General features: G+C 54.4%; 54 non-coding genes across 54 annotated transcripts; 10 read left to right on the forward strand and 44 right to left on the reverse strand.

Moving 5' to 3' along the window:
- Positions 1–175: 175 nt before the first annotated feature.
- On the reverse strand, positions 176–249 carry Trnai-aau (transfer RNA isoleucine (anticodon AAU)). The gene has a single exon. It is a non-coding gene; the product is annotated as a tRNA-Ile (tRNA).
- Positions 250–447: 198 nt separating this feature from the next.
- Trnae-uuc (transfer RNA glutamic acid (anticodon UUC)) lies at positions 448–519 on the reverse strand. The gene has a single exon. It is a non-coding gene; the product is annotated as a tRNA-Glu (tRNA).
- Positions 520–815: 296 nt separating this feature from the next.
- Positions 816–888, reverse strand: Trnam-cau (transfer RNA methionine (anticodon CAU)). Its single transcript has one exon. It is a non-coding gene; the product is annotated as a tRNA-Met (tRNA).
- A 381-nt stretch (positions 889–1,269) lies between these two features.
- On the reverse strand, positions 1,270–1,340 carry Trnag-gcc (transfer RNA glycine (anticodon GCC)). The gene has a single exon. It is a non-coding gene; the product is annotated as a tRNA-Gly (tRNA).
- Positions 1,341–1,681: 341 nt separating this feature from the next.
- Positions 1,682–1,753, forward strand: Trnag-ucc (transfer RNA glycine (anticodon UCC)). Its single transcript has one exon. It is a non-coding gene; the product is annotated as a tRNA-Gly (tRNA).
- Positions 1,754–2,338: 585 nt separating this feature from the next.
- Positions 2,339–2,412, reverse strand: Trnai-aau (transfer RNA isoleucine (anticodon AAU)). Its single transcript has one exon. It is a non-coding gene; the product is annotated as a tRNA-Ile (tRNA).
- A 198-nt stretch (positions 2,413–2,610) lies between these two features.
- Positions 2,611–2,682, reverse strand: Trnae-uuc (transfer RNA glutamic acid (anticodon UUC)). The gene has a single exon. It is a non-coding gene; the product is annotated as a tRNA-Glu (tRNA).
- Positions 2,683–2,978: 296 nt separating this feature from the next.
- Trnam-cau (transfer RNA methionine (anticodon CAU)) lies at positions 2,979–3,051 on the reverse strand. Its single transcript has one exon. It is a non-coding gene; the product is annotated as a tRNA-Met (tRNA).
- Positions 3,052–3,432: 381 nt separating this feature from the next.
- Trnag-gcc (transfer RNA glycine (anticodon GCC)) lies at positions 3,433–3,503 on the reverse strand. The gene has a single exon. It is a non-coding gene; the product is annotated as a tRNA-Gly (tRNA).
- Positions 3,504–3,844: 341 nt separating this feature from the next.
- On the forward strand, positions 3,845–3,916 carry Trnag-ucc (transfer RNA glycine (anticodon UCC)). Its single transcript has one exon. It is a non-coding gene; the product is annotated as a tRNA-Gly (tRNA).
- Positions 3,917–4,501: 585 nt separating this feature from the next.
- On the reverse strand, positions 4,502–4,575 carry Trnai-aau (transfer RNA isoleucine (anticodon AAU)). Its single transcript has one exon. It is a non-coding gene; the product is annotated as a tRNA-Ile (tRNA).
- Positions 4,576–4,773: 198 nt separating this feature from the next.
- Positions 4,774–4,845, reverse strand: Trnae-uuc (transfer RNA glutamic acid (anticodon UUC)). The gene has a single exon. It is a non-coding gene; the product is annotated as a tRNA-Glu (tRNA).
- A 296-nt stretch (positions 4,846–5,141) lies between these two features.
- On the reverse strand, positions 5,142–5,214 carry Trnam-cau (transfer RNA methionine (anticodon CAU)). The gene has a single exon. It is a non-coding gene; the product is annotated as a tRNA-Met (tRNA).
- A 381-nt stretch (positions 5,215–5,595) lies between these two features.
- On the reverse strand, positions 5,596–5,666 carry Trnag-gcc (transfer RNA glycine (anticodon GCC)). Its single transcript has one exon. It is a non-coding gene; the product is annotated as a tRNA-Gly (tRNA).
- Positions 5,667–6,007: 341 nt separating this feature from the next.
- Positions 6,008–6,079, forward strand: Trnag-ucc (transfer RNA glycine (anticodon UCC)). The gene has a single exon. It is a non-coding gene; the product is annotated as a tRNA-Gly (tRNA).
- A 585-nt stretch (positions 6,080–6,664) lies between these two features.
- Positions 6,665–6,738, reverse strand: Trnai-aau (transfer RNA isoleucine (anticodon AAU)). The gene has a single exon. It is a non-coding gene; the product is annotated as a tRNA-Ile (tRNA).
- A 198-nt stretch (positions 6,739–6,936) lies between these two features.
- Trnae-uuc (transfer RNA glutamic acid (anticodon UUC)) lies at positions 6,937–7,008 on the reverse strand. The gene has a single exon. It is a non-coding gene; the product is annotated as a tRNA-Glu (tRNA).
- A 296-nt stretch (positions 7,009–7,304) lies between these two features.
- On the reverse strand, positions 7,305–7,377 carry Trnam-cau (transfer RNA methionine (anticodon CAU)). The gene has a single exon. It is a non-coding gene; the product is annotated as a tRNA-Met (tRNA).
- A 381-nt stretch (positions 7,378–7,758) lies between these two features.
- Trnag-gcc (transfer RNA glycine (anticodon GCC)) lies at positions 7,759–7,829 on the reverse strand. Its single transcript has one exon. It is a non-coding gene; the product is annotated as a tRNA-Gly (tRNA).
- A 341-nt stretch (positions 7,830–8,170) lies between these two features.
- Trnag-ucc (transfer RNA glycine (anticodon UCC)) lies at positions 8,171–8,242 on the forward strand. Its single transcript has one exon. It is a non-coding gene; the product is annotated as a tRNA-Gly (tRNA).
- Positions 8,243–8,827: 585 nt separating this feature from the next.
- Positions 8,828–8,901, reverse strand: Trnai-aau (transfer RNA isoleucine (anticodon AAU)). The gene has a single exon. It is a non-coding gene; the product is annotated as a tRNA-Ile (tRNA).
- A 198-nt stretch (positions 8,902–9,099) lies between these two features.
- Trnae-uuc (transfer RNA glutamic acid (anticodon UUC)) lies at positions 9,100–9,171 on the reverse strand. Its single transcript has one exon. It is a non-coding gene; the product is annotated as a tRNA-Glu (tRNA).
- Positions 9,172–9,467: 296 nt separating this feature from the next.
- Trnam-cau (transfer RNA methionine (anticodon CAU)) lies at positions 9,468–9,540 on the reverse strand. The gene has a single exon. It is a non-coding gene; the product is annotated as a tRNA-Met (tRNA).
- A 381-nt stretch (positions 9,541–9,921) lies between these two features.
- On the reverse strand, positions 9,922–9,992 carry Trnag-gcc (transfer RNA glycine (anticodon GCC)). The gene has a single exon. It is a non-coding gene; the product is annotated as a tRNA-Gly (tRNA).
- Positions 9,993–10,333: 341 nt separating this feature from the next.
- On the forward strand, positions 10,334–10,405 carry Trnag-ucc (transfer RNA glycine (anticodon UCC)). Its single transcript has one exon. It is a non-coding gene; the product is annotated as a tRNA-Gly (tRNA).
- Positions 10,406–10,990: 585 nt separating this feature from the next.
- Positions 10,991–11,064, reverse strand: Trnai-aau (transfer RNA isoleucine (anticodon AAU)). Its single transcript has one exon. It is a non-coding gene; the product is annotated as a tRNA-Ile (tRNA).
- Positions 11,065–11,262: 198 nt separating this feature from the next.
- On the reverse strand, positions 11,263–11,334 carry Trnae-uuc (transfer RNA glutamic acid (anticodon UUC)). Its single transcript has one exon. It is a non-coding gene; the product is annotated as a tRNA-Glu (tRNA).
- A 296-nt stretch (positions 11,335–11,630) lies between these two features.
- Trnam-cau (transfer RNA methionine (anticodon CAU)) lies at positions 11,631–11,703 on the reverse strand. Its single transcript has one exon. It is a non-coding gene; the product is annotated as a tRNA-Met (tRNA).
- Positions 11,704–12,084: 381 nt separating this feature from the next.
- On the reverse strand, positions 12,085–12,155 carry Trnag-gcc (transfer RNA glycine (anticodon GCC)). The gene has a single exon. It is a non-coding gene; the product is annotated as a tRNA-Gly (tRNA).
- A 341-nt stretch (positions 12,156–12,496) lies between these two features.
- On the forward strand, positions 12,497–12,568 carry Trnag-ucc (transfer RNA glycine (anticodon UCC)). Its single transcript has one exon. It is a non-coding gene; the product is annotated as a tRNA-Gly (tRNA).
- Positions 12,569–13,153: 585 nt separating this feature from the next.
- Positions 13,154–13,227, reverse strand: Trnai-aau (transfer RNA isoleucine (anticodon AAU)). Its single transcript has one exon. It is a non-coding gene; the product is annotated as a tRNA-Ile (tRNA).
- A 198-nt stretch (positions 13,228–13,425) lies between these two features.
- Positions 13,426–13,497, reverse strand: Trnae-uuc (transfer RNA glutamic acid (anticodon UUC)). Its single transcript has one exon. It is a non-coding gene; the product is annotated as a tRNA-Glu (tRNA).
- Positions 13,498–13,793: 296 nt separating this feature from the next.
- Positions 13,794–13,866, reverse strand: Trnam-cau (transfer RNA methionine (anticodon CAU)). The gene has a single exon. It is a non-coding gene; the product is annotated as a tRNA-Met (tRNA).
- A 381-nt stretch (positions 13,867–14,247) lies between these two features.
- Trnag-gcc (transfer RNA glycine (anticodon GCC)) lies at positions 14,248–14,318 on the reverse strand. The gene has a single exon. It is a non-coding gene; the product is annotated as a tRNA-Gly (tRNA).
- Positions 14,319–14,659: 341 nt separating this feature from the next.
- On the forward strand, positions 14,660–14,731 carry Trnag-ucc (transfer RNA glycine (anticodon UCC)). Its single transcript has one exon. It is a non-coding gene; the product is annotated as a tRNA-Gly (tRNA).
- Positions 14,732–15,316: 585 nt separating this feature from the next.
- Trnai-aau (transfer RNA isoleucine (anticodon AAU)) lies at positions 15,317–15,390 on the reverse strand. Its single transcript has one exon. It is a non-coding gene; the product is annotated as a tRNA-Ile (tRNA).
- Positions 15,391–15,588: 198 nt separating this feature from the next.
- On the reverse strand, positions 15,589–15,660 carry Trnae-uuc (transfer RNA glutamic acid (anticodon UUC)). Its single transcript has one exon. It is a non-coding gene; the product is annotated as a tRNA-Glu (tRNA).
- A 296-nt stretch (positions 15,661–15,956) lies between these two features.
- Trnam-cau (transfer RNA methionine (anticodon CAU)) lies at positions 15,957–16,029 on the reverse strand. The gene has a single exon. It is a non-coding gene; the product is annotated as a tRNA-Met (tRNA).
- A 381-nt stretch (positions 16,030–16,410) lies between these two features.
- On the reverse strand, positions 16,411–16,481 carry Trnag-gcc (transfer RNA glycine (anticodon GCC)). The gene has a single exon. It is a non-coding gene; the product is annotated as a tRNA-Gly (tRNA).
- A 341-nt stretch (positions 16,482–16,822) lies between these two features.
- On the forward strand, positions 16,823–16,894 carry Trnag-ucc (transfer RNA glycine (anticodon UCC)). The gene has a single exon. It is a non-coding gene; the product is annotated as a tRNA-Gly (tRNA).
- Positions 16,895–17,479: 585 nt separating this feature from the next.
- Positions 17,480–17,553, reverse strand: Trnai-aau (transfer RNA isoleucine (anticodon AAU)). The gene has a single exon. It is a non-coding gene; the product is annotated as a tRNA-Ile (tRNA).
- Positions 17,554–17,751: 198 nt separating this feature from the next.
- On the reverse strand, positions 17,752–17,823 carry Trnae-uuc (transfer RNA glutamic acid (anticodon UUC)). Its single transcript has one exon. It is a non-coding gene; the product is annotated as a tRNA-Glu (tRNA).
- Positions 17,824–18,119: 296 nt separating this feature from the next.
- Trnam-cau (transfer RNA methionine (anticodon CAU)) lies at positions 18,120–18,192 on the reverse strand. Its single transcript has one exon. It is a non-coding gene; the product is annotated as a tRNA-Met (tRNA).
- Positions 18,193–18,573: 381 nt separating this feature from the next.
- Positions 18,574–18,644, reverse strand: Trnag-gcc (transfer RNA glycine (anticodon GCC)). The gene has a single exon. It is a non-coding gene; the product is annotated as a tRNA-Gly (tRNA).
- Positions 18,645–18,985: 341 nt separating this feature from the next.
- On the forward strand, positions 18,986–19,057 carry Trnag-ucc (transfer RNA glycine (anticodon UCC)). The gene has a single exon. It is a non-coding gene; the product is annotated as a tRNA-Gly (tRNA).
- A 585-nt stretch (positions 19,058–19,642) lies between these two features.
- On the reverse strand, positions 19,643–19,716 carry Trnai-aau (transfer RNA isoleucine (anticodon AAU)). Its single transcript has one exon. It is a non-coding gene; the product is annotated as a tRNA-Ile (tRNA).
- A 198-nt stretch (positions 19,717–19,914) lies between these two features.
- On the reverse strand, positions 19,915–19,986 carry Trnae-uuc (transfer RNA glutamic acid (anticodon UUC)). Its single transcript has one exon. It is a non-coding gene; the product is annotated as a tRNA-Glu (tRNA).
- Positions 19,987–20,282: 296 nt separating this feature from the next.
- Positions 20,283–20,355, reverse strand: Trnam-cau (transfer RNA methionine (anticodon CAU)). Its single transcript has one exon. It is a non-coding gene; the product is annotated as a tRNA-Met (tRNA).
- A 381-nt stretch (positions 20,356–20,736) lies between these two features.
- Positions 20,737–20,807, reverse strand: Trnag-gcc (transfer RNA glycine (anticodon GCC)). The gene has a single exon. It is a non-coding gene; the product is annotated as a tRNA-Gly (tRNA).
- A 341-nt stretch (positions 20,808–21,148) lies between these two features.
- Trnag-ucc (transfer RNA glycine (anticodon UCC)) lies at positions 21,149–21,220 on the forward strand. The gene has a single exon. It is a non-coding gene; the product is annotated as a tRNA-Gly (tRNA).
- A 585-nt stretch (positions 21,221–21,805) lies between these two features.
- On the reverse strand, positions 21,806–21,879 carry Trnai-aau (transfer RNA isoleucine (anticodon AAU)). Its single transcript has one exon. It is a non-coding gene; the product is annotated as a tRNA-Ile (tRNA).
- Positions 21,880–22,077: 198 nt separating this feature from the next.
- On the reverse strand, positions 22,078–22,149 carry Trnae-uuc (transfer RNA glutamic acid (anticodon UUC)). Its single transcript has one exon. It is a non-coding gene; the product is annotated as a tRNA-Glu (tRNA).
- A 296-nt stretch (positions 22,150–22,445) lies between these two features.
- Trnam-cau (transfer RNA methionine (anticodon CAU)) lies at positions 22,446–22,518 on the reverse strand. The gene has a single exon. It is a non-coding gene; the product is annotated as a tRNA-Met (tRNA).
- A 381-nt stretch (positions 22,519–22,899) lies between these two features.
- Trnag-gcc (transfer RNA glycine (anticodon GCC)) lies at positions 22,900–22,970 on the reverse strand. Its single transcript has one exon. It is a non-coding gene; the product is annotated as a tRNA-Gly (tRNA).
- Positions 22,971–23,025: the final 55 nt, after the last annotated feature.

Consider the following 23,025-nt stretch of genomic DNA (forward strand, 5'->3'; position numbering starts at 1 on the left):
TTTCTCTTTATCGGTTGAGAACCAGTGTATCGAGCACACTATAGCCATTGGCGAGTGAATGCTGTAGCGCTTCCCGACAGGTCGGGTTCGGAACCTCTGTCAACTTCCACGCAGGGTGGTCATCACACTCGCCAGCTGAAATAGGCGCTGCCTTTTCGTAGTAGTAAATGCGTAGTGGCCCGTGGGGGGATCGAACCCACGACCTTCGCGTTATTAGCACGACGCTCTAACCAACTGAGCTAACGGGCCTCGACAGATGCAGTTGCTCAGGCCTACACTGGAACCGTGTGGCATGAAGCCATACACCATTTCTATGGCCGTCGTGTGTCTGCTTCCCTCGTCTATATTCTGCTGACTGTCACGAAACAGTAGCTATATTGCGAGCAGGACGGGAAACGGCAGCTCGGACAGCTCAAACTTGTCACGAGTAGTGTGGAAAAAATTCCGTTCCGGTACCGGGAATCGAACCCGGGCCTCCTGGGTGAAAGCCAGGTATCCTAGCCACTAGACCACACCGGATCTGTGCGTTTCTTCGACGGTTCGGACGGTCCCTTGGCGCATTTCGTGCCGAGTCCCGCGTCCGCGCCCATCTCTCTTTGCGAGCATCTTTGCGCATGCTGACTGGCAAGGCGCGCACCTCAAACGTCTCAGAGCAATGCTTTTGGCTTCATGCTCTGCTGGGAGAAGAGGAAAAGGGAAGCTGTAAGTAGCAATAACAGGAAGTAAACATTTTCCCGCTGAAGCGTTGTGGATAACAAACAAGAAATAAGTTGGGGCCCCAGCAACAGCACCACCATCAGTCACAGAAAATTAAATGCCCCGGGTGAGGATCGAACTCACGACCTTAAGATTATGAGACTTACGCGCTGCCTACTGCGCTACCGAGGCACCGGTGAACCGTTTGTCCTGGAAACTGGGTAAGTATCATACCGAATGTTAGACGTGAAGACACTGTACTTCCTGGATAACGTGTTCTGTTTGCTACACGTGCATTGCCGGCCCAGTTGATTGCGGTGTTGCTGCAGCTTTTGCAACGATAGGCAGCACTCCTTGTCGTTAAAGTTCAGTGCCTCGGAGGCACCTGGACACAGCAACTTGTGAGGCCAGGCCGACGCTAGTCTATAGAACATGATGCGAGCGTCCCAGTGGGGACCCGCCAGTGCTGCGTTCTCGGTTCTTCTCAAGGGAATCCAGCTATACATTCTTGTGGATCGTGCATGTCAAGCGCGCAAGCCACACGGCAGCATTACCGCGGGAAAAGCAAAATGATGCATCGGCCGGGAATCGAACCCGGGCCGCCCGCGTGGCAGGCGAGCATTCTACCACTGAACCACCGATGCTCCGGTCGGTATCAACTTCAAGCTGCTTCCCGAGCAGTTGTCTTAAGGGAAAGTGGGACTGTCGTCAAGCGCCATAGCATTCTGCCGAGAAGATGCTGCAGACGCTGAACCCTGCACTGTACTGCTTAAAATCGCCGCCAGAACGCCGTCCTCTGCGTACTCTTGCGTCGCCAGAGCCGACTCTTGCCAAAGGATGCGAAATGTGCGCGGATATGCTGTCCGAATGCGTCTGGATGTGCTCCCCTAGCCTACCTCGAAATGCGCCTGCCAGGTACCATCACCTTCGGCCGCTGCCGACAGGCGGGAAGCCGACACAGTGCGGCGCCGGGGCGCTCCCTTGTGCGGTGGTGGTGTAATGGTCAGCATAGTTGCCTTCCAAGCAGTTGATCCGGGTTCGATTCCCGGCCACCGCAGCAGGCTTTTAATTTCGCGTATGGGTACTTTTGCCACGCGCCTTGAAATTAATGTTTTGTTTTCCTCCCTGTTACTCGCTGCAGACCAGCCTGTAGTGTGTCTCGACTTGTCTCGACTTTGCTCGGCTGACGCGAGAGCTGACGCTCTCAAATCGGCCTATATCAAAACAACAAGCACGAGAAACGACTGAGAGAGGTAAGGAGAGGCGAGGCGATGGACACACAGCACGCCCCTTCATTTCACGGTGGCGTCTCCCTGACCGAATCGGGCTGTGGCTCCGAAAACAAAGGAGAAAGAAAAATAGGAAGTAAAACTGCCAACAGTACCCTGTGTTCCGATGCACTTACCCGCCCAAGTACTGACAAGGGCCAAAGTTGTTACGCATCGGCAATCGGACATTTCCTCTCATTTTCTCTTTATCGGTTGAGAACCAGTGTATCGAGCACACTATGGCCATTGGCGAGTGAATGCTGTAGCGCTTCCCGACAGGTCGGGTTCGGAACCTCTGTCAACTTCCACGCAGGGTGGTCATCACACTCGCCAGCTGAAATAGGCGCTGCCTTTTCGTAGTAGTAAATGCGTAGTGGCCCGTGGGGGGATCGAACCCACGACCTTCGCGTTATTAGCACGACGCTCTAACCAACTGAGCTAACGGGCCTCGACAGATGCAGTTGCTCAGGCCTACACTGGAACCGTGTGGCATGAAGCCATACACCATTTCTATGGCCGTCGTGTGTCTGCTTCCCTCGTCTATATTCTGCTGACTGTCACGAAACAGTAGCTATATTGCGAGCAGGACGGGAAACGGCAGCTCGGACAGCTCAAACTTGTCACGAGTAGTGTGGAAAAAATTCCGTTCCGGTACCGGGAATCGAACCCGGGCCTCCTGGGTGAAAGCCAGGTATCCTAGCCACTAGACCACACCGGATCTGTGCGTTTCTTCGACGGTTCGGACGGTCCCTTGGCGCATTTCGTGCCGAGTCCCGCGTCCGCGCCCATCTCTCTTTGCGAGCATCTTTGCGCATGCTGACTGGCAAGGCGCGCACCTCAAACGTCTCAGAGCAATGCTTTTGGCTTCATGCTCTGCTGGGAGAAGAGGAAAAGGGAAGCTGTAAGTAGCAATAACAGGAAGTAAACATTTTCCCGCTGAAGCGTTGTGGATAACAAACAAGAAATAAGTTGGGGCCCCAGCAACAGCACCACCATCAGTCACAGAAAATTAAATGCCCCGGGTGAGGATCGAACTCACGACCTTAAGATTATGAGACTTACGCGCTGCCTACTGCGCTACCGAGGCACCGGTGAACCGTTTGTCCTGGAAACTGGGTAAGTATCACACCGAATGTTAGACGTGAAGACACTGTACTTCCTGGATAACGTGTTCTGTTTGCTACACGTGCATTGCCGGCCCAGTTGATTGCGGTGTTGCTGCAGCTTTTGCAACGATAGGCAGCACTCCTTGTCGTTAAAGTTCAGTGCCTCGGAGGCACCTGGACACAGCAACTTGTGAGGCCAGGCCGACGCTAGTCTATAGAACATGATGCGAGCGTCCCAGTGGGGACCCGCCAGTGCTGCGTTCTCGGTTCTTCTCAAGGGAATCCAGCTATACATTCTTGTGGATCGTGCATGTCAAGCGCGCAAGCCACACGGCAGCATTACCGCGGGAAAAGCAAAATGATGCATCGGCCGGGAATCGAACCCGGGCCGCCCGCGTGGCAGGCGAGCATTCTACCACTGAACCACCGATGCTCCGGTCGGTATCAACTTCAAGCTGCTTCCCGAGCAGTTGTCTTAAGGGAAAGTGGGACTGTCGTCAAGCGCCATAGCATTCTGCCGAGAAGATGCTGCAGACGCTGAACCCTGCACTGTACTGCTTAAAATCGCCGCCAGAACGCCGTCCTCTGCGTACTCTTGCGTCGCCAGAGCCGACTCTTGCCAAAGGATGCGAAATGTGCGCGGATATGCTGTCCGAATGCGTCTGGATGTGCTCCCCTAGCCTACCTCGAAATGCGCCTGCCAGGTACCATCACCTTCGGCCGCTGCCGACAGGCGGGAAGCCGACACAGTGCGGCGCCGGGGCGCTCCCTTGTGCGGTGGTGGTGTAATGGTCAGCATAGTTGCCTTCCAAGCAGTTGATCCGGGTTCGATTCCCGGCCACCGCAGCAGGCTTTTAATTTCGCGTATGGGTACTTTTGCCACGCGCCTTGAAATTAATGTTTTGTTTTCCTCCCTGTTACTCGCTGCAGACCAGCCTGTAGTGTGTCTCGACTTGTCTCGACTTTGCTCGGCTGACGCGAGAGCTGACGCTCTCAAATCGGCCTATATCAAAACAACAAGCACGAGAAACGACTGAGAGAGGTAAGGAGAGGCGAGGCGATGGACACACAGCACGCCCCTTCATTTCACGGTGGCGTCTCCCTGACCGAATCGGGCTGTGGCTCCGAAAACAAAGGAGAAAGAAAAATAGGAAGTAAAACTGCCAACAGTACCCTGTGTTCCGATGCACTTACCCGCCCAAGTACTGACAAGGGCCAAAGTTGTTACGCATCGGCAATCGGACATTTCCTCTCATTTTCTCTTTATCGGTTGAGAACCAGTGTATCGAGCACACTATGGCCATTGGCGAGTGAATGCTGTAGCGCTTCCCGACAGGTCGGGTTCGGAACCTCTGTCAACTTCCACGCAGGGTGGTCATCACACTCGCCAGCTGAAATAGGCGCTGCCTTTTCGTAGTAGTAAATGCGTAGTGGCCCGTGGGGGGATCGAACCCACGACCTTCGCGTTATTAGCACGACGCTCTAACCAACTGAGCTAACGGGCCTCGACAGATGCAGTTGCTCAGGCCTACACTGGAACCGTGTGGCATGAAGCCATACACCATTTCTATGGCCGTCGTGTGTCTGCTTCCCTCGTCTATATTCTGCTGACTGTCACGAAACAGTAGCTATATTGCGAGCAGGACGGGAAACGGCAGCTCGGACAGCTCAAACTTGTCACGAGTAGTGTGGAAAAAATTCCGTTCCGGTACCGGGAATCGAACCCGGGCCTCCTGGGTGAAAGCCAGGTATCCTAGCCACTAGACCACACCGGATCTGTGCGTTTCTTCGACGGTTCGGACGGTCCCTTGGCGCATTTCGTGCCGAGTCCCGCGTCCGCGCCCATCTCTCTTTGCGAGCATCTTTGCGCATGCTGACTGGCAAGGCGCGCACCTCAAACGTCTCAGAGCAATGCTTTTGGCTTCATGCTCTGCTGGGAGAAGAGGAAAAGGGAAGCTGTAAGTAGCAATAACAGGAAGTAAACATTTTCCCGCTGAAGCGTTGTGGATAACAAACAAGAAATAAGTTGGGGCCCCAGCAACAGCACCACCATCAGTCACAGAAAATTAAATGCCCCGGGTGAGGATCGAACTCACGACCTTAAGATTATGAGACTTACGCGCTGCCTACTGCGCTACCGAGGCACCGGTGAACCGTTTGTCCTGGAAACTGGGTAAGTATCACACCGAATGTTAGACGTGAAGACACTGTACTTCCTGGATAACGTGTTCTGTTTGCTACACGTGCATTGCCGGCCCAGTTGATTGCGGTGTTGCTGCAGCTTTTGCAACGATAGGCAGCACTCCTTGTCGTTAAAGTTCAGTGCCTCGGAGGCACCTGGACACAGCAACTTGTGAGGCCAGGCCGACGCTAGTCTATAGAACATGATGCGAGCGTCCCAGTGGGGACCCGCCAGTGCTGCGTTCTCGGTTCTTCTCAAGGGAATCCAGCTATACATTCTTGTGGATCGTGCATGTCAAGCGCGCAAGCCACACGGCAGCATTACCGCGGGAAAAGCAAAATGATGCATCGGCCGGGAATCGAACCCGGGCCGCCCGCGTGGCAGGCGAGCATTCTACCACTGAACCACCGATGCTCCGGTCGGTATCAACTTCAAGCTGCTTCCCGAGCAGTTGTCTTAAGGGAAAGTGGGACTGTCGTCAAGCGCCATAGCATTCTGCCGAGAAGATGCTGCAGACGCTGAACCCTGCACTGTACTGCTTAAAATCGCCGCCAGAACGCCGTCCTCTGCGTACTCTTGCGTCGCCAGAGCCGACTCTTGCCAAAGGATGCGAAATGTGCGCGGATATGCTGTCCGAATGCGTCTGGATGTGCTCCCCTAGCCTACCTCGAAATGCGCCTGCCAGGTACCATCACCTTCGGCCGCTGCCGACAGGCGGGAAGCCGACACAGTGCGGCGCCGGGGCGCTCCCTTGTGCGGTGGTGGTGTAATGGTCAGCATAGTTGCCTTCCAAGCAGTTGATCCGGGTTCGATTCCCGGCCACCGCAGCAGGCTTTTAATTTCGCGTATGGGTACTTTTGCCACGCGCCTTGAAATTAATGTTTTGTTTTCCTCCCTGTTACTCGCTGCAGACCAGCCTGTAGTGTGTCTCGACTTGTCTCGACTTTGCTCGGCTGACGCGAGAGCTGACGCTCTCAAATCGGCCTATATCAAAACAACAAGCACGAGAAACGACTGAGAGAGGTAAGGAGAGGCGAGGCGATGGACACACAGCACGCCCCTTCATTTCACGGTGGCGTCTCCCTGACCGAATCGGGCTGTGGCTCCGAAAACAAAGGAGAAAGAAAAATAGGAAGTAAAACTGCCAACAGTACCCTGTGTTCCGATGCACTTACCCGCCCAAGTACTGACAAGGGCCAAAGTTGTTACGCATCGGCAATCGGACATTTCCTCTCATTTTCTCTTTATCGGTTGAGAACCAGTGTATCGAGCACACTATGGCCATTGGCGAGTGAATGCTGTAGCGCTTCCCGACAGGTCGGGTTCGGAACCTCTGTCAACTTCCACGCAGGGTGGTCATCACACTCGCCAGCTGAAATAGGCGCTGCCTTTTCGTAGTAGTAAATGCGTAGTGGCCCGTGGGGGGATCGAACCCACGACCTTCGCGTTATTAGCACGACGCTCTAACCAACTGAGCTAACGGGCCTCGACAGATGCAGTTGCTCAGGCCTACACTGGAACCGTGTGGCATGAAGCCATACACCATTTCTATGGCCGTCGTGTGTCTGCTTCCCTCGTCTATATTCTGCTGACTGTCACGAAACAGTAGCTATATTGCGAGCAGGACGGGAAACGGCAGCTCGGACAGCTCAAACTTGTCACGAGTAGTGTGGAAAAAATTCCGTTCCGGTACCGGGAATCGAACCCGGGCCTCCTGGGTGAAAGCCAGGTATCCTAGCCACTAGACCACACCGGATCTGTGCGTTTCTTCGACGGTTCGGACGGTCCCTTGGCGCATTTCGTGCCGAGTCCCGCGTCCGCGCCCATCTCTCTTTGCGAGCATCTTTGCGCATGCTGACTGGCAAGGCGCGCACCTCAAACGTCTCAGAGCAATGCTTTTGGCTTCATGCTCTGCTGGGAGAAGAGGAAAAGGGAAGCTGTAAGTAGCAATAACAGGAAGTAAACATTTTCCCGCTGAAGCGTTGTGGATAACAAACAAGAAATAAGTTGGGGCCCCAGCAACAGCACCACCATCAGTCACAGAAAATTAAATGCCCCGGGTGAGGATCGAACTCACGACCTTAAGATTATGAGACTTACGCGCTGCCTACTGCGCTACCGAGGCACCGGTGAACCGTTTGTCCTGGAAACTGGGTAAGTATCATACCGAATGTTAGACGTGAAGACACTGTACTTCCTGGATAACGTGTTCTGTTTGCTACACGTGCATTGCCGGCCCAGTTGATTGCGGTGTTGCTGCAGCTTTTGCAACGATAGGCAGCACTCCTTGTCGTTAAAGTTCAGTGCCTCGGAGGCACCTGGACACAGCAACTTGTGAGGCCAGGCCGACGCTAGTCTATAGAACATGATGCGAGCGTCCCAGTGGGGACCCGCCAGTGCTGCGTTCTCGGTTCTTCTCAAGGGAATCCAGCTATACATTCTTGTGGATCGTGCATGTCAAGCGCGCAAGCCACACGGCAGCATTACCGCGGGAAAAGCAAAATGATGCATCGGCCGGGAATCGAACCCGGGCCGCCCGCGTGGCAGGCGAGCATTCTACCACTGAACCACCGATGCTCCGGTCGGTATCAACTTCAAGCTGCTTCCCGAGCAGTTGTCTTAAGGGAAAGTGGGACTGTCGTCAAGCGCCATAGCATTCTGCCGAGAAGATGCTGCAGACGCTGAACCCTGCACTGTACTGCTTAAAATCGCCGCCAGAACGCCGTCCTCTGCGTACTCTTGCGTCGCCAGAGCCGACTCTTGCCAAAGGATGCGAAATGTGCGCGGATATGCTGTCCGAATGCGTCTGGATGTGCTCCCCTAGCCTACCTCGAAATGCGCCTGCCAGGTACCATCACCTTCGGCCGCTGCCGACAGGCGGGAAGCCGACACAGTGCGGCGCCGGGGCGCTCCCTTGTGCGGTGGTGGTGTAATGGTCAGCATAGTTGCCTTCCAAGCAGTTGATCCGGGTTCGATTCCCGGCCACCGCAGCAGGCTTTTAATTTCGCGTATGGGTACTTTTGCCACGCGCCTTGAAATTAATGTTTTGTTTTCCTCCCTGTTACTCGCTGCAGACCAGCCTGTAGTGTGTCTCGACTTGTCTCGACTTTGCTCGGCTGACGCGAGAGCTGACGCTCTCAAATCGGCCTATATCAAAACAACAAGCACGAGAAACGACTGAGAGAGGTAAGGAGAGGCGAGGCGATGGACACACAGCACGCCCCTTCATTTCACGGTGGCGTCTCCCTGACCGAATCGGGCTGTGGCTCCGAAAACAAAGGAGAAAGAAAAATAGGAAGTAAAACTGCCAACAGTACCCTGTGTTCCGATGCACTTACCCGCCCAAGTACTGACAAGGGCCAAAGTTGTTACGCATCGGCAATCGGACATTTCCTCTCATTTTCTCTTTATCGGTTGAGAACCAGTGTATCGAGCACACTATAGCCATTGGCGAGTGAATGCTGTAGCGCTTCCCGACAGGTCGGGTTCGGAACCTCTGTCAACTTCCACGCAGGGTGGTCATCACACTCGCCAGCTGAAATAGGCGCTGCCTTTTCGTAGTAGTAAATGCGTAGTGGCCCGTGGGGGGATCGAACCCACGACCTTCGCGTTATTAGCACGACGCTCTAACCAACTGAGCTAACGGGCCTCGACAGATGCAGTTGCTCAGGCCTACACTGGAACCGTGTGGCATGAAGCCATACACCATTTCTATGGCCGTCGTGTGTCTGCTTCCCTCGTCTATATTCTGCTGACTGTCACGAAACAGTAGCTATATTGCGAGCAGGACGGGAAACGGCAGCTCGGACAGCTCAAACTTGTCACGAGTAGTGTGGAAAAAATTCCGTTCCGGTACCGGGAATCGAACCCGGGCCTCCTGGGTGAAAGCCAGGTATCCTAGCCACTAGACCACACCGGATCTGTGCGTTTCTTCGACGGTTCGGACGGTCCCTTGGCGCATTTCGTGCCGAGTCCCGCGTCCGCGCCCATCTCTCTTTGCGAGCATCTTTGCGCATGCTGACTGGCAAGGCGCGCACCTCAAACGTCTCAGAGCAATGCTTTTGGCTTCATGCTCTGCTGGGAGAAGAGGAAAAGGGAAGCTGTAAGTAGCAATAACAGGAAGTAAACATTTTCCCGCTGAAGCGTTGTGGATAACAAACAAGAAATAAGTTGGGGCCCCAGCAACAGCACCACCATCAGTCACAGAAAATTAAATGCCCCGGGTGAGGATCGAACTCACGACCTTAAGATTATGAGACTTACGCGCTGCCTACTGCGCTACCGAGGCACCGGTGAACCGTTTGTCCTGGAAACTGGGTAAGTATCATACCGAATGTTAGACGTGAAGACACTGTACTTCCTGGATAACGTGTTCTGTTTGCTACACGTGCATTGCCGGCCCAGTTGATTGCGGTGTTGCTGCAGCTTTTGCAACGATAGGCAGCACTCCTTGTCGTTAAAGTTCAGTGCCTCGGAGGCACCTGGACACAGCAACTTGTGAGGCCAGGCCGACGCTAGTCTATAGAACATGATGCGAGCGTCCCAGTGGGGACCCGCCAGTGCTGCGTTCTCGGTTCTTCTCAAGGGAATCCAGCTATACATTCTTGTGGATCGTGCATGTCAAGCGCGCAAGCCACACGGCAGCATTACCGCGGGAAAAGCAAAATGATGCATCGGCCGGGAATCGAACCCGGGCCGCCCGCGTGGCAGGCGAGCATTCTACCACTGAACCACCGATGCTCCGGTCGGTATCAACTTCAAGCTGCTTCCCGAGCAGTTGTCTTAAGGGAAAGTGGGACTGTCGTCAAGCGCCATAGCATTCTGCCGAGAAGATGCTGCAGACGCTGAACCCTGCACTGTACTGCTTAAAATCGCCGCCAGAACGCCGTCCTCTGCGTACTCTTGCGTCGCCAGAGCCGACTCTTGCCAAAGGATGCGAAATGTGCGCGGATATGCTGTCCGAATGCGTCTGGATGTGCTCCCCTAGCCTACCTCGAAATGCGCCTGCCAGGTACCATCACCTTCGGCCGCTGCCGACAGGCGGGAAGCCGACACAGTGCGGCGCCGGGGCGCTCCCTTGTGCGGTGGTGGTGTAATGGTCAGCATAGTTGCCTTCCAAGCAGTTGATCCGGGTTCGATTCCCGGCCACCGCAGCAGGCTTTTAATTTCGCGTATGGGTACTTTTGCCACGCGCCTTGAAATTAATGTTTTGTTTTCCTCCCTGTTACTCGCTGCAGACCAGCCTGTAGTGTGTCTCGACTTGTCTCGACTTTGCTCGGCTGACGCGAGAGCTGACGCTCTCAAATCGGCCTATATCAAAACAACAAGCACGAGAAACGACTGAGAGAGGTAAGGAGAGGCGAGGCGATGGACACACAGCACGCCCCTTCATTTCACGGTGGCGTCTCCCTGACCGAATCGGGCTGTGGCTCCGAAAACAAAGGAGAAAGAAAAATAGGAAGTAAAACTGCCAACAGTACCCTGTGTTCCGATGCACTTACCCGCCCAAGTACTGACAAGGGCCAAAGTTGTTACGCATCGGCAATCGGACATTTCCTCTCATTTTCTCTTTATCGGTTGAGAACCAGTGTATCGAGCACACTATAGCCATTGGCGAGTGAATGCTGTAGCGCTTCCCGACAGGTCGGGTTCGGAACCTCTGTCAACTTCCACGCAGGGTGGTCATCACACTCGCCAGCTGAAATAGGCGCTGCCTTTTCGTAGTAGTAAATGCGTAGTGGCCCGTGGGGGGATCGAACCCACGACCTTCGCGTTATTAGCACGACGCTCTAACCAACTGAGCTAACGGGCCTCGACAGATGCAGTTGCTCAGGCCTACACTGGAACCGTGTGGCATGAAGCCATACACCATTTCTATGGCCGTCGTGTGTCTGCTTCCCTCGTCTATATTCTGCTGACTGTCACGAAACAGTAGCTATATTGCGAGCAGGACGGGAAACGGCAGCTCGGACAGCTCAAACTTGTCACGAGTAGTGTGGAAAAAATTCCGTTCCGGTACCGGGAATCGAACCCGGGCCTCCTGGGTGAAAGCCAGGTATCCTAGCCACTAGACCACACCGGATCTGTGCGTTTCTTCGACGGTTCGGACGGTCCCTTGGCGCATTTCGTGCCGAGTCCCGCGTCCGCGCCCATCTCTCTTTGCGAGCATCTTTGCGCATGCTGACTGGCAAGGCGCGCACCTCAAACGTCTCAGAGCAATGCTTTTGGCTTCATGCTCTGCTGGGAGAAGAGGAAAAGGGAAGCTGTAAGTAGCAATAACAGGAAGTAAACATTTTCCCGCTGAAGCGTTGTGGATAACAAACAAGAAATAAGTTGGGGCCCCAGCAACAGCACCACCATCAGTCACAGAAAATTAAATGCCCCGGGTGAGGATCGAACTCACGACCTTAAGATTATGAGACTTACGCGCTGCCTACTGCGCTACCGAGGCACCGGTGAACCGTTTGTCCTGGAAACTGGGTAAGTATCATACCGAATGTTAGACGTGAAGACACTGTACTTCCTGGATAACGTGTTCTGTTTGCTACACGTGCATTGCCGGCCCAGTTGATTGCGGTGTTGCTGCAGCTTTTGCAACGATAGGCAGCACTCCTTGTCGTTAAAGTTCAGTGCCTCGGAGGCACCTGGACACAGCAACTTGTGAGGCCAGGCCGACGCTAGTCTATAGAACATGATGCGAGCGTCCCAGTGGGGACCCGCCAGTGCTGCGTTCTCGGTTCTTCTCAAGGGAATCCAGCTATACATTCTTGTGGATCGTGCATGTCAAGCGCGCAAGCCACACGGCAGCATTACCGCGGGAAAAGCAAAATGATGCATCGGCCGGGAATCGAACCCGGGCCGCCCGCGTGGCAGGCGAGCATTCTACCACTGAACCACCGATGCTCCGGTCGGTATCAACTTCAAGCTGCTTCCCGAGCAGTTGTCTTAAGGGAAAGTGGGACTGTCGTCAAGCGCCATAGCATTCTGCCGAGAAGATGCTGCAGACGCTGAACCCTGCACTGTACTGCTTAAAATCGCCGCCAGAACGCCGTCCTCTGCGTACTCTTGCGTCGCCAGAGCCGACTCTTGCCAAAGGATGCGAAATGTGCGCGGATATGCTGTCCGAATGCGTCTGGATGTGCTCCCCTAGCCTACCTCGAAATGCGCCTGCCAGGTACCATCACCTTCGGCCGCTGCCGACAGGCGGGAAGCCGACACAGTGCGGCGCCGGGGCGCTCCCTTGTGCGGTGGTGGTGTAATGGTCAGCATAGTTGCCTTCCAAGCAGTTGATCCGGGTTCGATTCCCGGCCACCGCAGCAGGCTTTTAATTTCGCGTATGGGTACTTTTGCCACGCGCCTTGAAATTAATGTTTTGTTTTCCTCCCTGTTACTCGCTGCAGACCAGCCTGTAGTGTGTCTCGACTTGTCTCGACTTTGCTCGGCTGACGCGAGAGCTGACGCTCTCAAATCGGCCTATATCAAAACAACAAGCACGAGAAACGACTGAGAGAGGTAAGGAGAGGCGAGGCGATGGACACACAGCACGCCCCTTCATTTCACGGTGGCGTCTCCCTGACCGAATCGGGCTGTGGCTCCGAAAACAAAGGAGAAAGAAAAATAGGAAGTAAAACTGCCAACAGTACCCTGTGTTCCGATGCACTTACCCGCCCAAGTACTGACAAGGGCCAAAGTTGTTACGCATCGGCAATCGGACATTTCCTCTCATTTTCTCTTTATCGGTTGAGAACCAGTGTATCGAGCACACTATAGCCATTGGCGAGTGAATGCTGTAGCGCTTCCCGACAGGTCGGGTTCGGAACCTCTGTCAACTTCCACGCAGGGTGGTCATCACACTCGCCAGCTGAAATAGGCGCTGCCTTTTCGTAGTAGTAAATGCGTAGTGGCCCGTGGGGGGATCGAACCCACGACCTTCGCGTTATTAGCACGACGCTCTAACCAACTGAGCTAACGGGCCTCGACAGATGCAGTTGCTCAGGCCTACACTGGAACCGTGTGGCATGAAGCCATACACCATTTCTATGGCCGTCGTGTGTCTGCTTCCCTCGTCTATATTCTGCTGACTGTCACGAAACAGTAGCTATATTGCGAGCAGGACGGGAAACGGCAGCTCGGACAGCTCAAACTTGTCACGAGTAGTGTGGAAAAAATTCCGTTCCGGTACCGGGAATCGAACCCGGGCCTCCTGGGTGAAAGCCAGGTATCCTAGCCACTAGACCACACCGGATCTGTGCGTTTCTTCGACGGTTCGGACGGTCCCTTGGCGCATTTCGTGCCGAGTCCCGCGTCCGCGCCCATCTCTCTTTGCGAGCATCTTTGCGCATGCTGACTGGCAAGGCGCGCACCTCAAACGTCTCAGAGCAATGCTTTTGGCTTCATGCTCTGCTGGGAGAAGAGGAAAAGGGAAGCTGTAAGTAGCAATAACAGGAAGTAAACATTTTCCCGCTGAAGCGTTGTGGATAACAAACAAGAAATAAGTTGGGGCCCCAGCAACAGCACCACCATCAGTCACAGAAAATTAAATGCCCCGGGTGAGGATCGAACTCACGACCTTAAGATTATGAGACTTACGCGCTGCCTACTGCGCTACCGAGGCACCGGTGAACCGTTTGTCCTGGAAACTGGGTAAGTATCATACCGAATGTTAGACGTGAAGACACTGTACTTCCTGGATAACGTGTTCTGTTTGCTACACGTGCATTGCCGGCCCAGTTGATTGCGGTGTTGCTGCAGCTTTTGCAACGATAGGCAGCACTCCTTGTCGTTAAAGTTCAGTGCCTCGGAGGCACCTGGACACAGCAACTTGTGAGGCCAGGCCGACGCTAGTCTATAGAACATGATGCGAGCGTCCCAGTGGGGACCCGCCAGTGCTGCGTTCTCGGTTCTTCTCAAGGGAATCCAGCTATACATTCTTGTGGATCGTGCATGTCAAGCGCGCAAGCCACACGGCAGCATTACCGCGGGAAAAGCAAAATGATGCATCGGCCGGGAATCGAACCCGGGCCGCCCGCGTGGCAGGCGAGCATTCTACCACTGAACCACCGATGCTCCGGTCGGTATCAACTTCAAGCTGCTTCCCGAGCAGTTGTCTTAAGGGAAAGTGGGACTGTCGTCAAGCGCCATAGCATTCTGCCGAGAAGATGCTGCAGACGCTGAACCCTGCACTGTACTGCTTAAAATCGCCGCCAGAACGCCGTCCTCTGCGTACTCTTGCGTCGCCAGAGCCGACTCTTGCCAAAGGATGCGAAATGTGCGCGGATATGCTGTCCGAATGCGTCTGGATGTGCTCCCCTAGCCTACCTCGAAATGCGCCTGCCAGGTACCATCACCTTCGGCCGCTGCCGACAGGCGGGAAGCCGACACAGTGCGGCGCCGGGGCGCTCCCTTGTGCGGTGGTGGTGTAATGGTCAGCATAGTTGCCTTCCAAGCAGTTGATCCGGGTTCGATTCCCGGCCACCGCAGCAGGCTTTTAATTTCGCGTATGGGTACTTTTGCCACGCGCCTTGAAATTAATGTTTTGTTTTCCTCCCTGTTACTCGCTGCAGACCAGCCTGTAGTGTGTCTCGACTTGTCTCGACTTTGCTCGGCTGACGCGAGAGCTGACGCTCTCAAATCGGCCTATATCAAAACAACAAGCACGAGAAACGACTGAGAGAGGTAAGGAGAGGCGAGGCGATGGACACACAGCACGCCCCTTCATTTCACGGTGGCGTCTCCCTGACCGAATCGGGCTGTGGCTCCGAAAACAAAGGAGAAAGAAAAATAGGAAGTAAAACTGCCAACAGTACCCTGTGTTCCGATGCACTTACCCGCCCAAGTACTGACAAGGGCCAAAGTTGTTACGCATCGGCAATCGGACATTTCCTCTCATTTTCTCTTTATCGGTTGAGAACCAGTGTATCGAGCACACTATGGCCATTGGCGAGTGAATGCTGTAGCGCTTCCCGACAGGTCGGGTTCGGAACCTCTGTCAACTTCCACGCAGGGTGGTCATCACACTCGCCAGCTGAAATAGGCGCTGCCTTTTCGTAGTAGTAAATGCGTAGTGGCCCGTGGGGGGATCGAACCCACGACCTTCGCGTTATTAGCACGACGCTCTAACCAACTGAGCTAACGGGCCTCGACAGATGCAGTTGCTCAGGCCTACACTGGAACCGTGTGGCATGAAGCCATACACCATTTCTATGGCCGTCGTGTGTCTGCTTCCCTCGTCTATATTCTGCTGACTGTCACGAAACAGTAGCTATATTGCGAGCAGGACGGGAAACGGCAGCTCGGACAGCTCAAACTTGTCACGAGTAGTGTGGAAAAAATTCCGTTCCGGTACCGGGAATCGAACCCGGGCCTCCTGGGTGAAAGCCAGGTATCCTAGCCACTAGACCACACCGGATCTGTGCGTTTCTTCGACGGTTCGGACGGTCCCTTGGCGCATTTCGTGCCGAGTCCCGCGTCCGCGCCCATCTCTCTTTGCGAGCATCTTTGCGCATGCTGACTGGCAAGGCGCGCACCTCAAACGTCTCAGAGCAATGCTTTTGGCTTCATGCTCTGCTGGGAGAAGAGGAAAAGGGAAGCTGTAAGTAGCAATAACAGGAAGTAAACATTTTCCCGCTGAAGCGTTGTGGATAACAAACAAGAAATAAGTTGGGGCCCCAGCAACAGCACCACCATCAGTCACAGAAAATTAAATGCCCCGGGTGAGGATCGAACTCACGACCTTAAGATTATGAGACTTACGCGCTGCCTACTGCGCTACCGAGGCACCGGTGAACCGTTTGTCCTGGAAACTGGGTAAGTATCACACCGAATGTTAGACGTGAAGACACTGTACTTCCTGGATAACGTGTTCTGTTTGCTACACGTGCATTGCCGGCCCAGTTGATTGCGGTGTTGCTGCAGCTTTTGCAACGATAGGCAGCACTCCTTGTCGTTAAAGTTCAGTGCCTCGGAGGCACCTGGACACAGCAACTTGTGAGGCCAGGCCGACGCTAGTCTATAGAACATGATGCGAGCGTCCCAGTGGGGACCCGCCAGTGCTGCGTTCTCGGTTCTTCTCAAGGGAATCCAGCTATACATTCTTGTGGATCGTGCATGTCAAGCGCGCAAGCCACACGGCAGCATTACCGCGGGAAAAGCAAAATGATGCATCGGCCGGGAATCGAACCCGGGCCGCCCGCGTGGCAGGCGAGCATTCTACCACTGAACCACCGATGCTCCGGTCGGTATCAACTTCAAGCTGCTTCCCGAGCAGTTGTCTTAAGGGAAAGTGGGACTGTCGTCAAGCGCCATAGCATTCTGCCGAGAAGATGCTGCAGACGCTGAACCCTGCACTGTACTGCTTAAAATCGCCGCCAGAACGCCGTCCTCTGCGTACTCTTGCGTCGCCAGAGCCGACTCTTGCCAAAGGATGCGAAATGTGCGCGGATATGCTGTCCGAATGCGTCTGGATGTGCTCCCCTAGCCTACCTCGAAATGCGCCTGCCAGGTACCATCACCTTCGGCCGCTGCCGACAGGCGGGAAGCCGACACAGTGCGGCGCCGGGGCGCTCCCTTGTGCGGTGGTGGTGTAATGGTCAGCATAGTTGCCTTCCAAGCAGTTGATCCGGGTTCGATTCCCGGCCACCGCAGCAGGCTTTTAATTTCGCGTATGGGTACTTTTGCCACGCGCCTTGAAATTAATGTTTTGTTTTCCTCCCTGTTACTCGCTGCAGACCAGCCTGTAGTGTGTCTCGACTTGTCTCGACTTTGCTCGGCTGACGCGAGAGCTGACGCTCTCAAATCGGCCTATATCAAAACAACAAGCACGAGAAACGACTGAGAGAGGTAAGGAGAGGCGAGGCGATGGACACACAGCACGCCCCTTCATTTCACGGTGGCGTCTCCCTGACCGAATCGGGCTGTGGCTCCGAAAACAAAGGAGAAAGAAAAATAGGAAGTAAAACTGCCAACAGTACCCTGTGTTCCGATGCACTTACCCGCCCAAGTACTGACAAGGGCCAAAGTTGTTACGCATCGGCAATCGGACATTTCCTCTCATTTTCTCTTTATCGGTTGAGAACCAGTGTATCGAGCACACTATGGCCATTGGCGAGTGAATGCTGTAGCGCTTCCCGACAGGTCGGGTTCGGAACCTCTGTCAACTTCCACGCAGGGTGGTCATCACACTCGCCAGCTGAAATAGGCGCTGCCTTTTCGTAGTAGTAAATGCGTAGTGGCCCGTGGGGGGATCGAACCCACGACCTTCGCGTTATTAGCACGACGCTCTAACCAACTGAGCTAACGGGCCTCGACAGATGCAGTTGCTCAGGCCTACACTGGAACCGTGTGGCATGAAGCCATACACCATTTCTATGGCCGTCGTGTGTCTGCTTCCCTCGTCTATATTCTGCTGACTGTCACGAAACAGTAGCTATATTGCGAGCAGGACGGGAAACGGCAGCTCGGACAGCTCAAACTTGTCACGAGTAGTGTGGAAAAAATTCCGTTCCGGTACCGGGAATCGAACCCGGGCCTCCTGGGTGAAAGCCAGGTATCCTAGCCACTAGACCACACCGGATCTGTGCGTTTCTTCGACGGTTCGGACGGTCCCTTGGCGCATTTCGTGCCGAGTCCCGCGTCCGCGCCCATCTCTCTTTGCGAGCATCTTTGCGCATGCTGACTGGCAAGGCGCGCACCTCAAACGTCTCAGAGCAATGCTTTTGGCTTCATGCTCTGCTGGGAGAAGAGGAAAAGGGAAGCTGTAAGTAGCAATAACAGGAAGTAAACATTTTCCCGCTGAAGCGTTGTGGATAACAAACAAGAAATAAGTTGGGGCCCCAGCAACAGCACCACCATCAGTCACAGAAAATTAAATGCCCCGGGTGAGGATCGAACTCACGACCTTAAGATTATGAGACTTACGCGCTGCCTACTGCGCTACCGAGGCACCGGTGAACCGTTTGTCCTGGAAACTGGGTAAGTATCATACCGAATGTTAGACGTGAAGACACTGTACTTCCTGGATAACGTGTTCTGTTTGCTACACGTGCATTGCCGGCCCAGTTGATTGCGGTGTTGCTGCAGCTTTTGCAACGATAGGCAGCACTCCTTGTCGTTAAAGTTCAGTGCCTCGGAGGCACCTGGACACAGCAACTTGTGAGGCCAGGCCGACGCTAGTCTATAGAACATGATGCGAGCGTCCCAGTGGGGACCCGCCAGTGCTGCGTTCTCGGTTCTTCTCAAGGGAATCCAGCTATACATTCTTGTGGATCGTGCATGTCAAGCGCGCAAGCCACACGGCAGCATTACCGCGGGAAAAGCAAAATGATGCATCGGCCGGGAATCGAACCCGGGCCGCCCGCGTGGCAGGCGAGCATTCTACCACTGAACCACCGATGCTCCGCTCGGTATCAACTTCAAGCTGCTTCCCGAGCAGTTGTCTTAAGGGAAAGTGGGACTGTCGTCAAGCGCCATAGCATTCTGCCGAGAAGATGCTGCAGACGCTGAACCCTGCACTGTACTGCTTAAAATCGCCGCCAGAACGCCGTCCTCTGCGTACTCTTGCGTCGCCAGAGCCGACTCTTGCCAAAGGATGCGAAATGTGCGCGGATATGCTGTCCGAATGCGTCTGGATGTGCTCCCCTAGCCTACCTCGAAATGCGCCTGCCAGGTACCATCACCTTCGGCCGCTGCCGACAGGCGGGAAGCCGACACAGTGCGGCGCCGGGGCGCTCCCTTGTGCGGTGGTGGTGTAATGGTCAGCATAGTTGCCTTCCAAGCAGTTGATCCGGGTTCGATTCCCGGCCACCGCAGCAGGCTTTTAATTTCGCGTATGGGTACTTTTGCCACGCGCCTTGAAATTAATGTTTTGTTTTCCTCCCTGTTACTCGCTGCAGACCAGCCTGTAGTGTGTCTCGACTTGTCTCGACTTTGCTCGGCTGACGCGAGAGCTGACGCTCTCAAATCGGCCTATATCAAAACAACAAGCACGAGAAACGACTGAGAGAGGTAAGGAGAGGCGAGGCGATGGACACACAGCACGCCCCTTCATTTCACGGTGGCGTCTCCCTGACCGAATCGGGCTGTGGCTCCGAAAACAAAGGAGAAAGAAAAATAGGAAGTAAAACTGCCAACAGTACCCTGTGTTCCGATGCACTTACCCGCCCAAGTACTGACAAGGGCCAAAGTTGTTACGCATCGGCAATCGGACATTTCCTCTCATTTTCTCTTTATCGGTTGAGAACCAGTGTATCGAGCACACTATGGCCATTGGCGAGTGAATGCTGTAGCGCTTCCCGACAGGTCGGGTTCGGAACCTCTGTCAACTTCCACGCAGGGTGGTCATCACACTCGCCAGCTGAAATAGGCGCTGCCTTTTCGTAGTAGTAAATGCGTAGTGGCCCGTGGGGGGATCGAACCCACGACCTTCGCGTTATTAGCACGACGCTCTAACCAACTGAGCTAACGGGCCTCGACAGATGCAGTTGCTCAGGCCTACACTGGAACCGTGTGGCATGAAGCCATACACCATTTCTATGGCCGTCGTGTGTCTGCTTCCCTCGTCTATATTCTGCTGACTGTCACGAAACAGTAGCTATATTGCGAGCAGGACGGGAAACGGCAGCTCGGACAGCTCAAACTTGTCACGAGTAGTGTGGAAAAAATTCCGTTCCGGTACCGGGAATCGAACCCGGGCCTCCTGGGTGAAAGCCAGGTATCCTAGCCACTAGACCACACCGGATCTGTGCGTTTCTTCGACGGTTCGGACGGTCCCTTGGCGCATTTCGTGCCGAGTCCCGCGTCCGCGCCCATCTCTCTTTGCGAGCATCTTTGCGCATGCTGACTGGCAAGGCGCGCACCTCAAACGTCTCAGAGCAATGCTTTTGGCTTCATGCTCTGCTGGGAGAAGAGGAAAAGGGAAGCTGTAAGTAGCAATAACAGGAAGTAAACATTTTCCCGCTGAAGCGTTGTGGATAACAAACAAGAAATAAGTTGGGGCCCCAGCAACAGCACCACCATCAGTCACAGAAAATTAAATGCCCCGGGTGAGGATCGAACTCACGACCTTAAGATTATGAGACTTACGCGCTGCCTACTGCGCTACCGAGGCACCGGTGAACCGTTTGTCCTGGAAACTGGGTAAGTATCATACCGAATGTTAGACGTGAAGACACTGTACTTCCTGGATAACGTGTTCTGTTTGCTACACGTGCATTGCCGGCCCAGTTGATTGCGGTGTTGCTGCAGCTTTTGCAACGATAGGCAGCACTCCTTGTCGTTAAAGTTCAGTGCCTCGGAGGCACCTGGACACAGCAACTTGTGAGGCCAGGCCGACGCTAGTCTATAGAACATGATGCGAGCGTCCCAGTGGGGACCCGCCAGTGCTGCGTTCTCGGTTCTTCTCAAGGGAATCCAGCTATACATTCTTGTGGATCGTGCATGTCAAGCGCGCAAGCCACACGGCAGCATTACCGCGGGAAAAGCAAAATGATGCATCGGCCGGGAATCGAACCCGGGCCGCCCGCGTGGCAGGCGAGCATTCTACCACTGAACCACCGATGCTCCGGTCGGTATCAACTTCAAGCTGCTTCCCGAGCAGTTGTCTTAAGGGAAAGTGGGACTGTCGTCAAGCGCCATAGCATTCTGCCGAGAAGATGCTGCAGACGCTGAACCCTGCACTGTACTGCTTAAAATCGCCGCCAGAACGCCGTCCTCTGCGTACTCTTGCGTCGCCAGAGCCGACTCTTGCCAAAGGATGCGAAATGTGCGCGGATATGCTGTCCGAATGCGTCTGGATGTGCTCCCCTAGCCTACCTCGAAATGCGCCTGCCAGGTACCATCACCTTCGGCCGCTGCCGACAGGCGGGAAGCCGACACAGTGCGGCGCCGGGGCGCTCCCTTGTGCGGTGGTGGTGTAATGGTCAGCATAGTTGCCTTCCAAGCAGTTGATCCGGGTTCGATTCCCGGCCACCGCAGCAGGCTTTTAATTTCGCGTATGGGTACTTTTGCCACGCGCCTTGAAATTAATGTTTTGTTTTCCTCCCTGTTACTCGCTGCAGACCAGCCTGTAGTGTGTCTCGACTTGTCTCGACTTTGCTCGGCTGACGCGAGAGCTGACGCTCTCAAATCGGCCTATATCAAAACAACAAGCACGAGAAACGACTGAGAGAGGTAAGGAGAGGCGAGGCGATGGACACACAGCACGCCCCTTCATTTCACGGTGGCGTCTCCCTGACCGAATCGGGCTGTGGCTCCGAAAACAAAGGAGAAAGAAAAATAGGAAGTAAAACTGCCAACAGTACCCTGTGTTCCGATGCACTTACCCGCCCAAGTACTGACAAGGGCCAAAGTTGTTACGCATCGGCAATCGGACATTTCCTCTCATTTTCTCTTTATCGGTTGAGAACCAGTGTATCGAGCACACTATGGCCATTGGCGAGTGAATGCTGTAGCGCTTCCCGACAGGTCGGGTTCGGAACCTCTGTCAACTTCCACGCAGGGTGGTCATCACACTCGCCAGCTGAAATAGGCGCTGCCTTTTCGTAGTAGTAAATGCGTAGTGGCCCGTGGGGGGATCGAACCCACGACCTTCGCGTTATTAGCACGACGCTCTAACCAACTGAGCTAACGGGCCTCGACAGATGCAGTTGCTCAGGCCTACACTGGAACCGTGTGGCATGAAGCCATACACCATTTCTATGGCCGTCGTGTGTCTGCTTCCCTCGTCTATATTCTGCTGACTGTCACGAAACAGTAGCTATATTGCGAGCAGGACGGGAAACGGCAGCTCGGACAGCTCAAACTTGTCACGAGTAGTGTGGAAAAAATTCCGTTCCGGTACCGGGAATCGAACCCGGGCCTCCTGGGTGAAAGCCAGGTATCCTAGCCACTAGACCACACCGGATCTGTGCGTTTCTTCGACGGTTCGGACGGTCCCTTGGCGCATTTCGTGCCGAGTCCCGCGTCCGCGCCCATCTCTCTTTGCGAGCATCTTTGCGCATGCTGACTGGCAAGGCGCGCACCTCAAACGTCTCAGAGCAATGCTTTTGGCTTCATGCTCTGCTGGGAGAAGAGGAAAAGGGAAGCTGTAAGTAGCAATAACAGGAAGTAAACATTTTCCCGCTGAAGCGTTGTGGATAACAAACAAGAAATAAGTTGGGGCCCCAGCAACAGCACCACCATCAGTCACAGAAAATTAAATGCCCCGGGTGAGGATCGAACTCACGACCTTAAGATTATGAGACTTACGCGCTGCCTACTGCGCTACCGAGGCACCGGTGAACCGCTTGTCCTGGAAACTGGGTAAGTAACATACCGAATGTTAGACGTGAAGACACTGTACTTCCTGGATAACGTGTTCTGTTTGCTACACGTGCATTGCCGGCCCAGTTGATTGCGGTGTTGCTGCAGCTTTTGCAACGATAGGCAGCACTCCTTGTCGTTAAAGTTCAGTGCCTCGGAGGCACCTGGACACAGCAACTTGTGAGGCCAGGCCGACGCTAGTCTATAGAACATGATGCGAGCGTCCCAGTGGGGACCCGCCAGTGCTGCGTTCTCGGTTCTTCTCAAGGGAATCCAGCTATACATTCTTGTGGATCGTGCATGTCAAGCGCGCAAGCCACACGGCAGCATTACCGCGGGAAAAGCAAAATGATGCATCGGCCGGGAATCGAACCCGGGCCGCCCGCGTGGCAGGCGAGCATTCTACCACTGAACCACCGATGCTCCGGTCGGTATCAACTTCAAGCTGCTTCCCGAGCAGTTGTCTTAAGGGAAAGTG

This window comes from Schistocerca gregaria, unplaced genomic scaffold, assembly GCF_023897955.1.
Source record: "Schistocerca gregaria isolate iqSchGreg1 unplaced genomic scaffold, iqSchGreg1.2 ptg000747l, whole genome shotgun sequence".
NCBI lineage: Eukaryota > Metazoa > Arthropoda > Insecta > Orthoptera > Acrididae > Schistocerca > Schistocerca gregaria.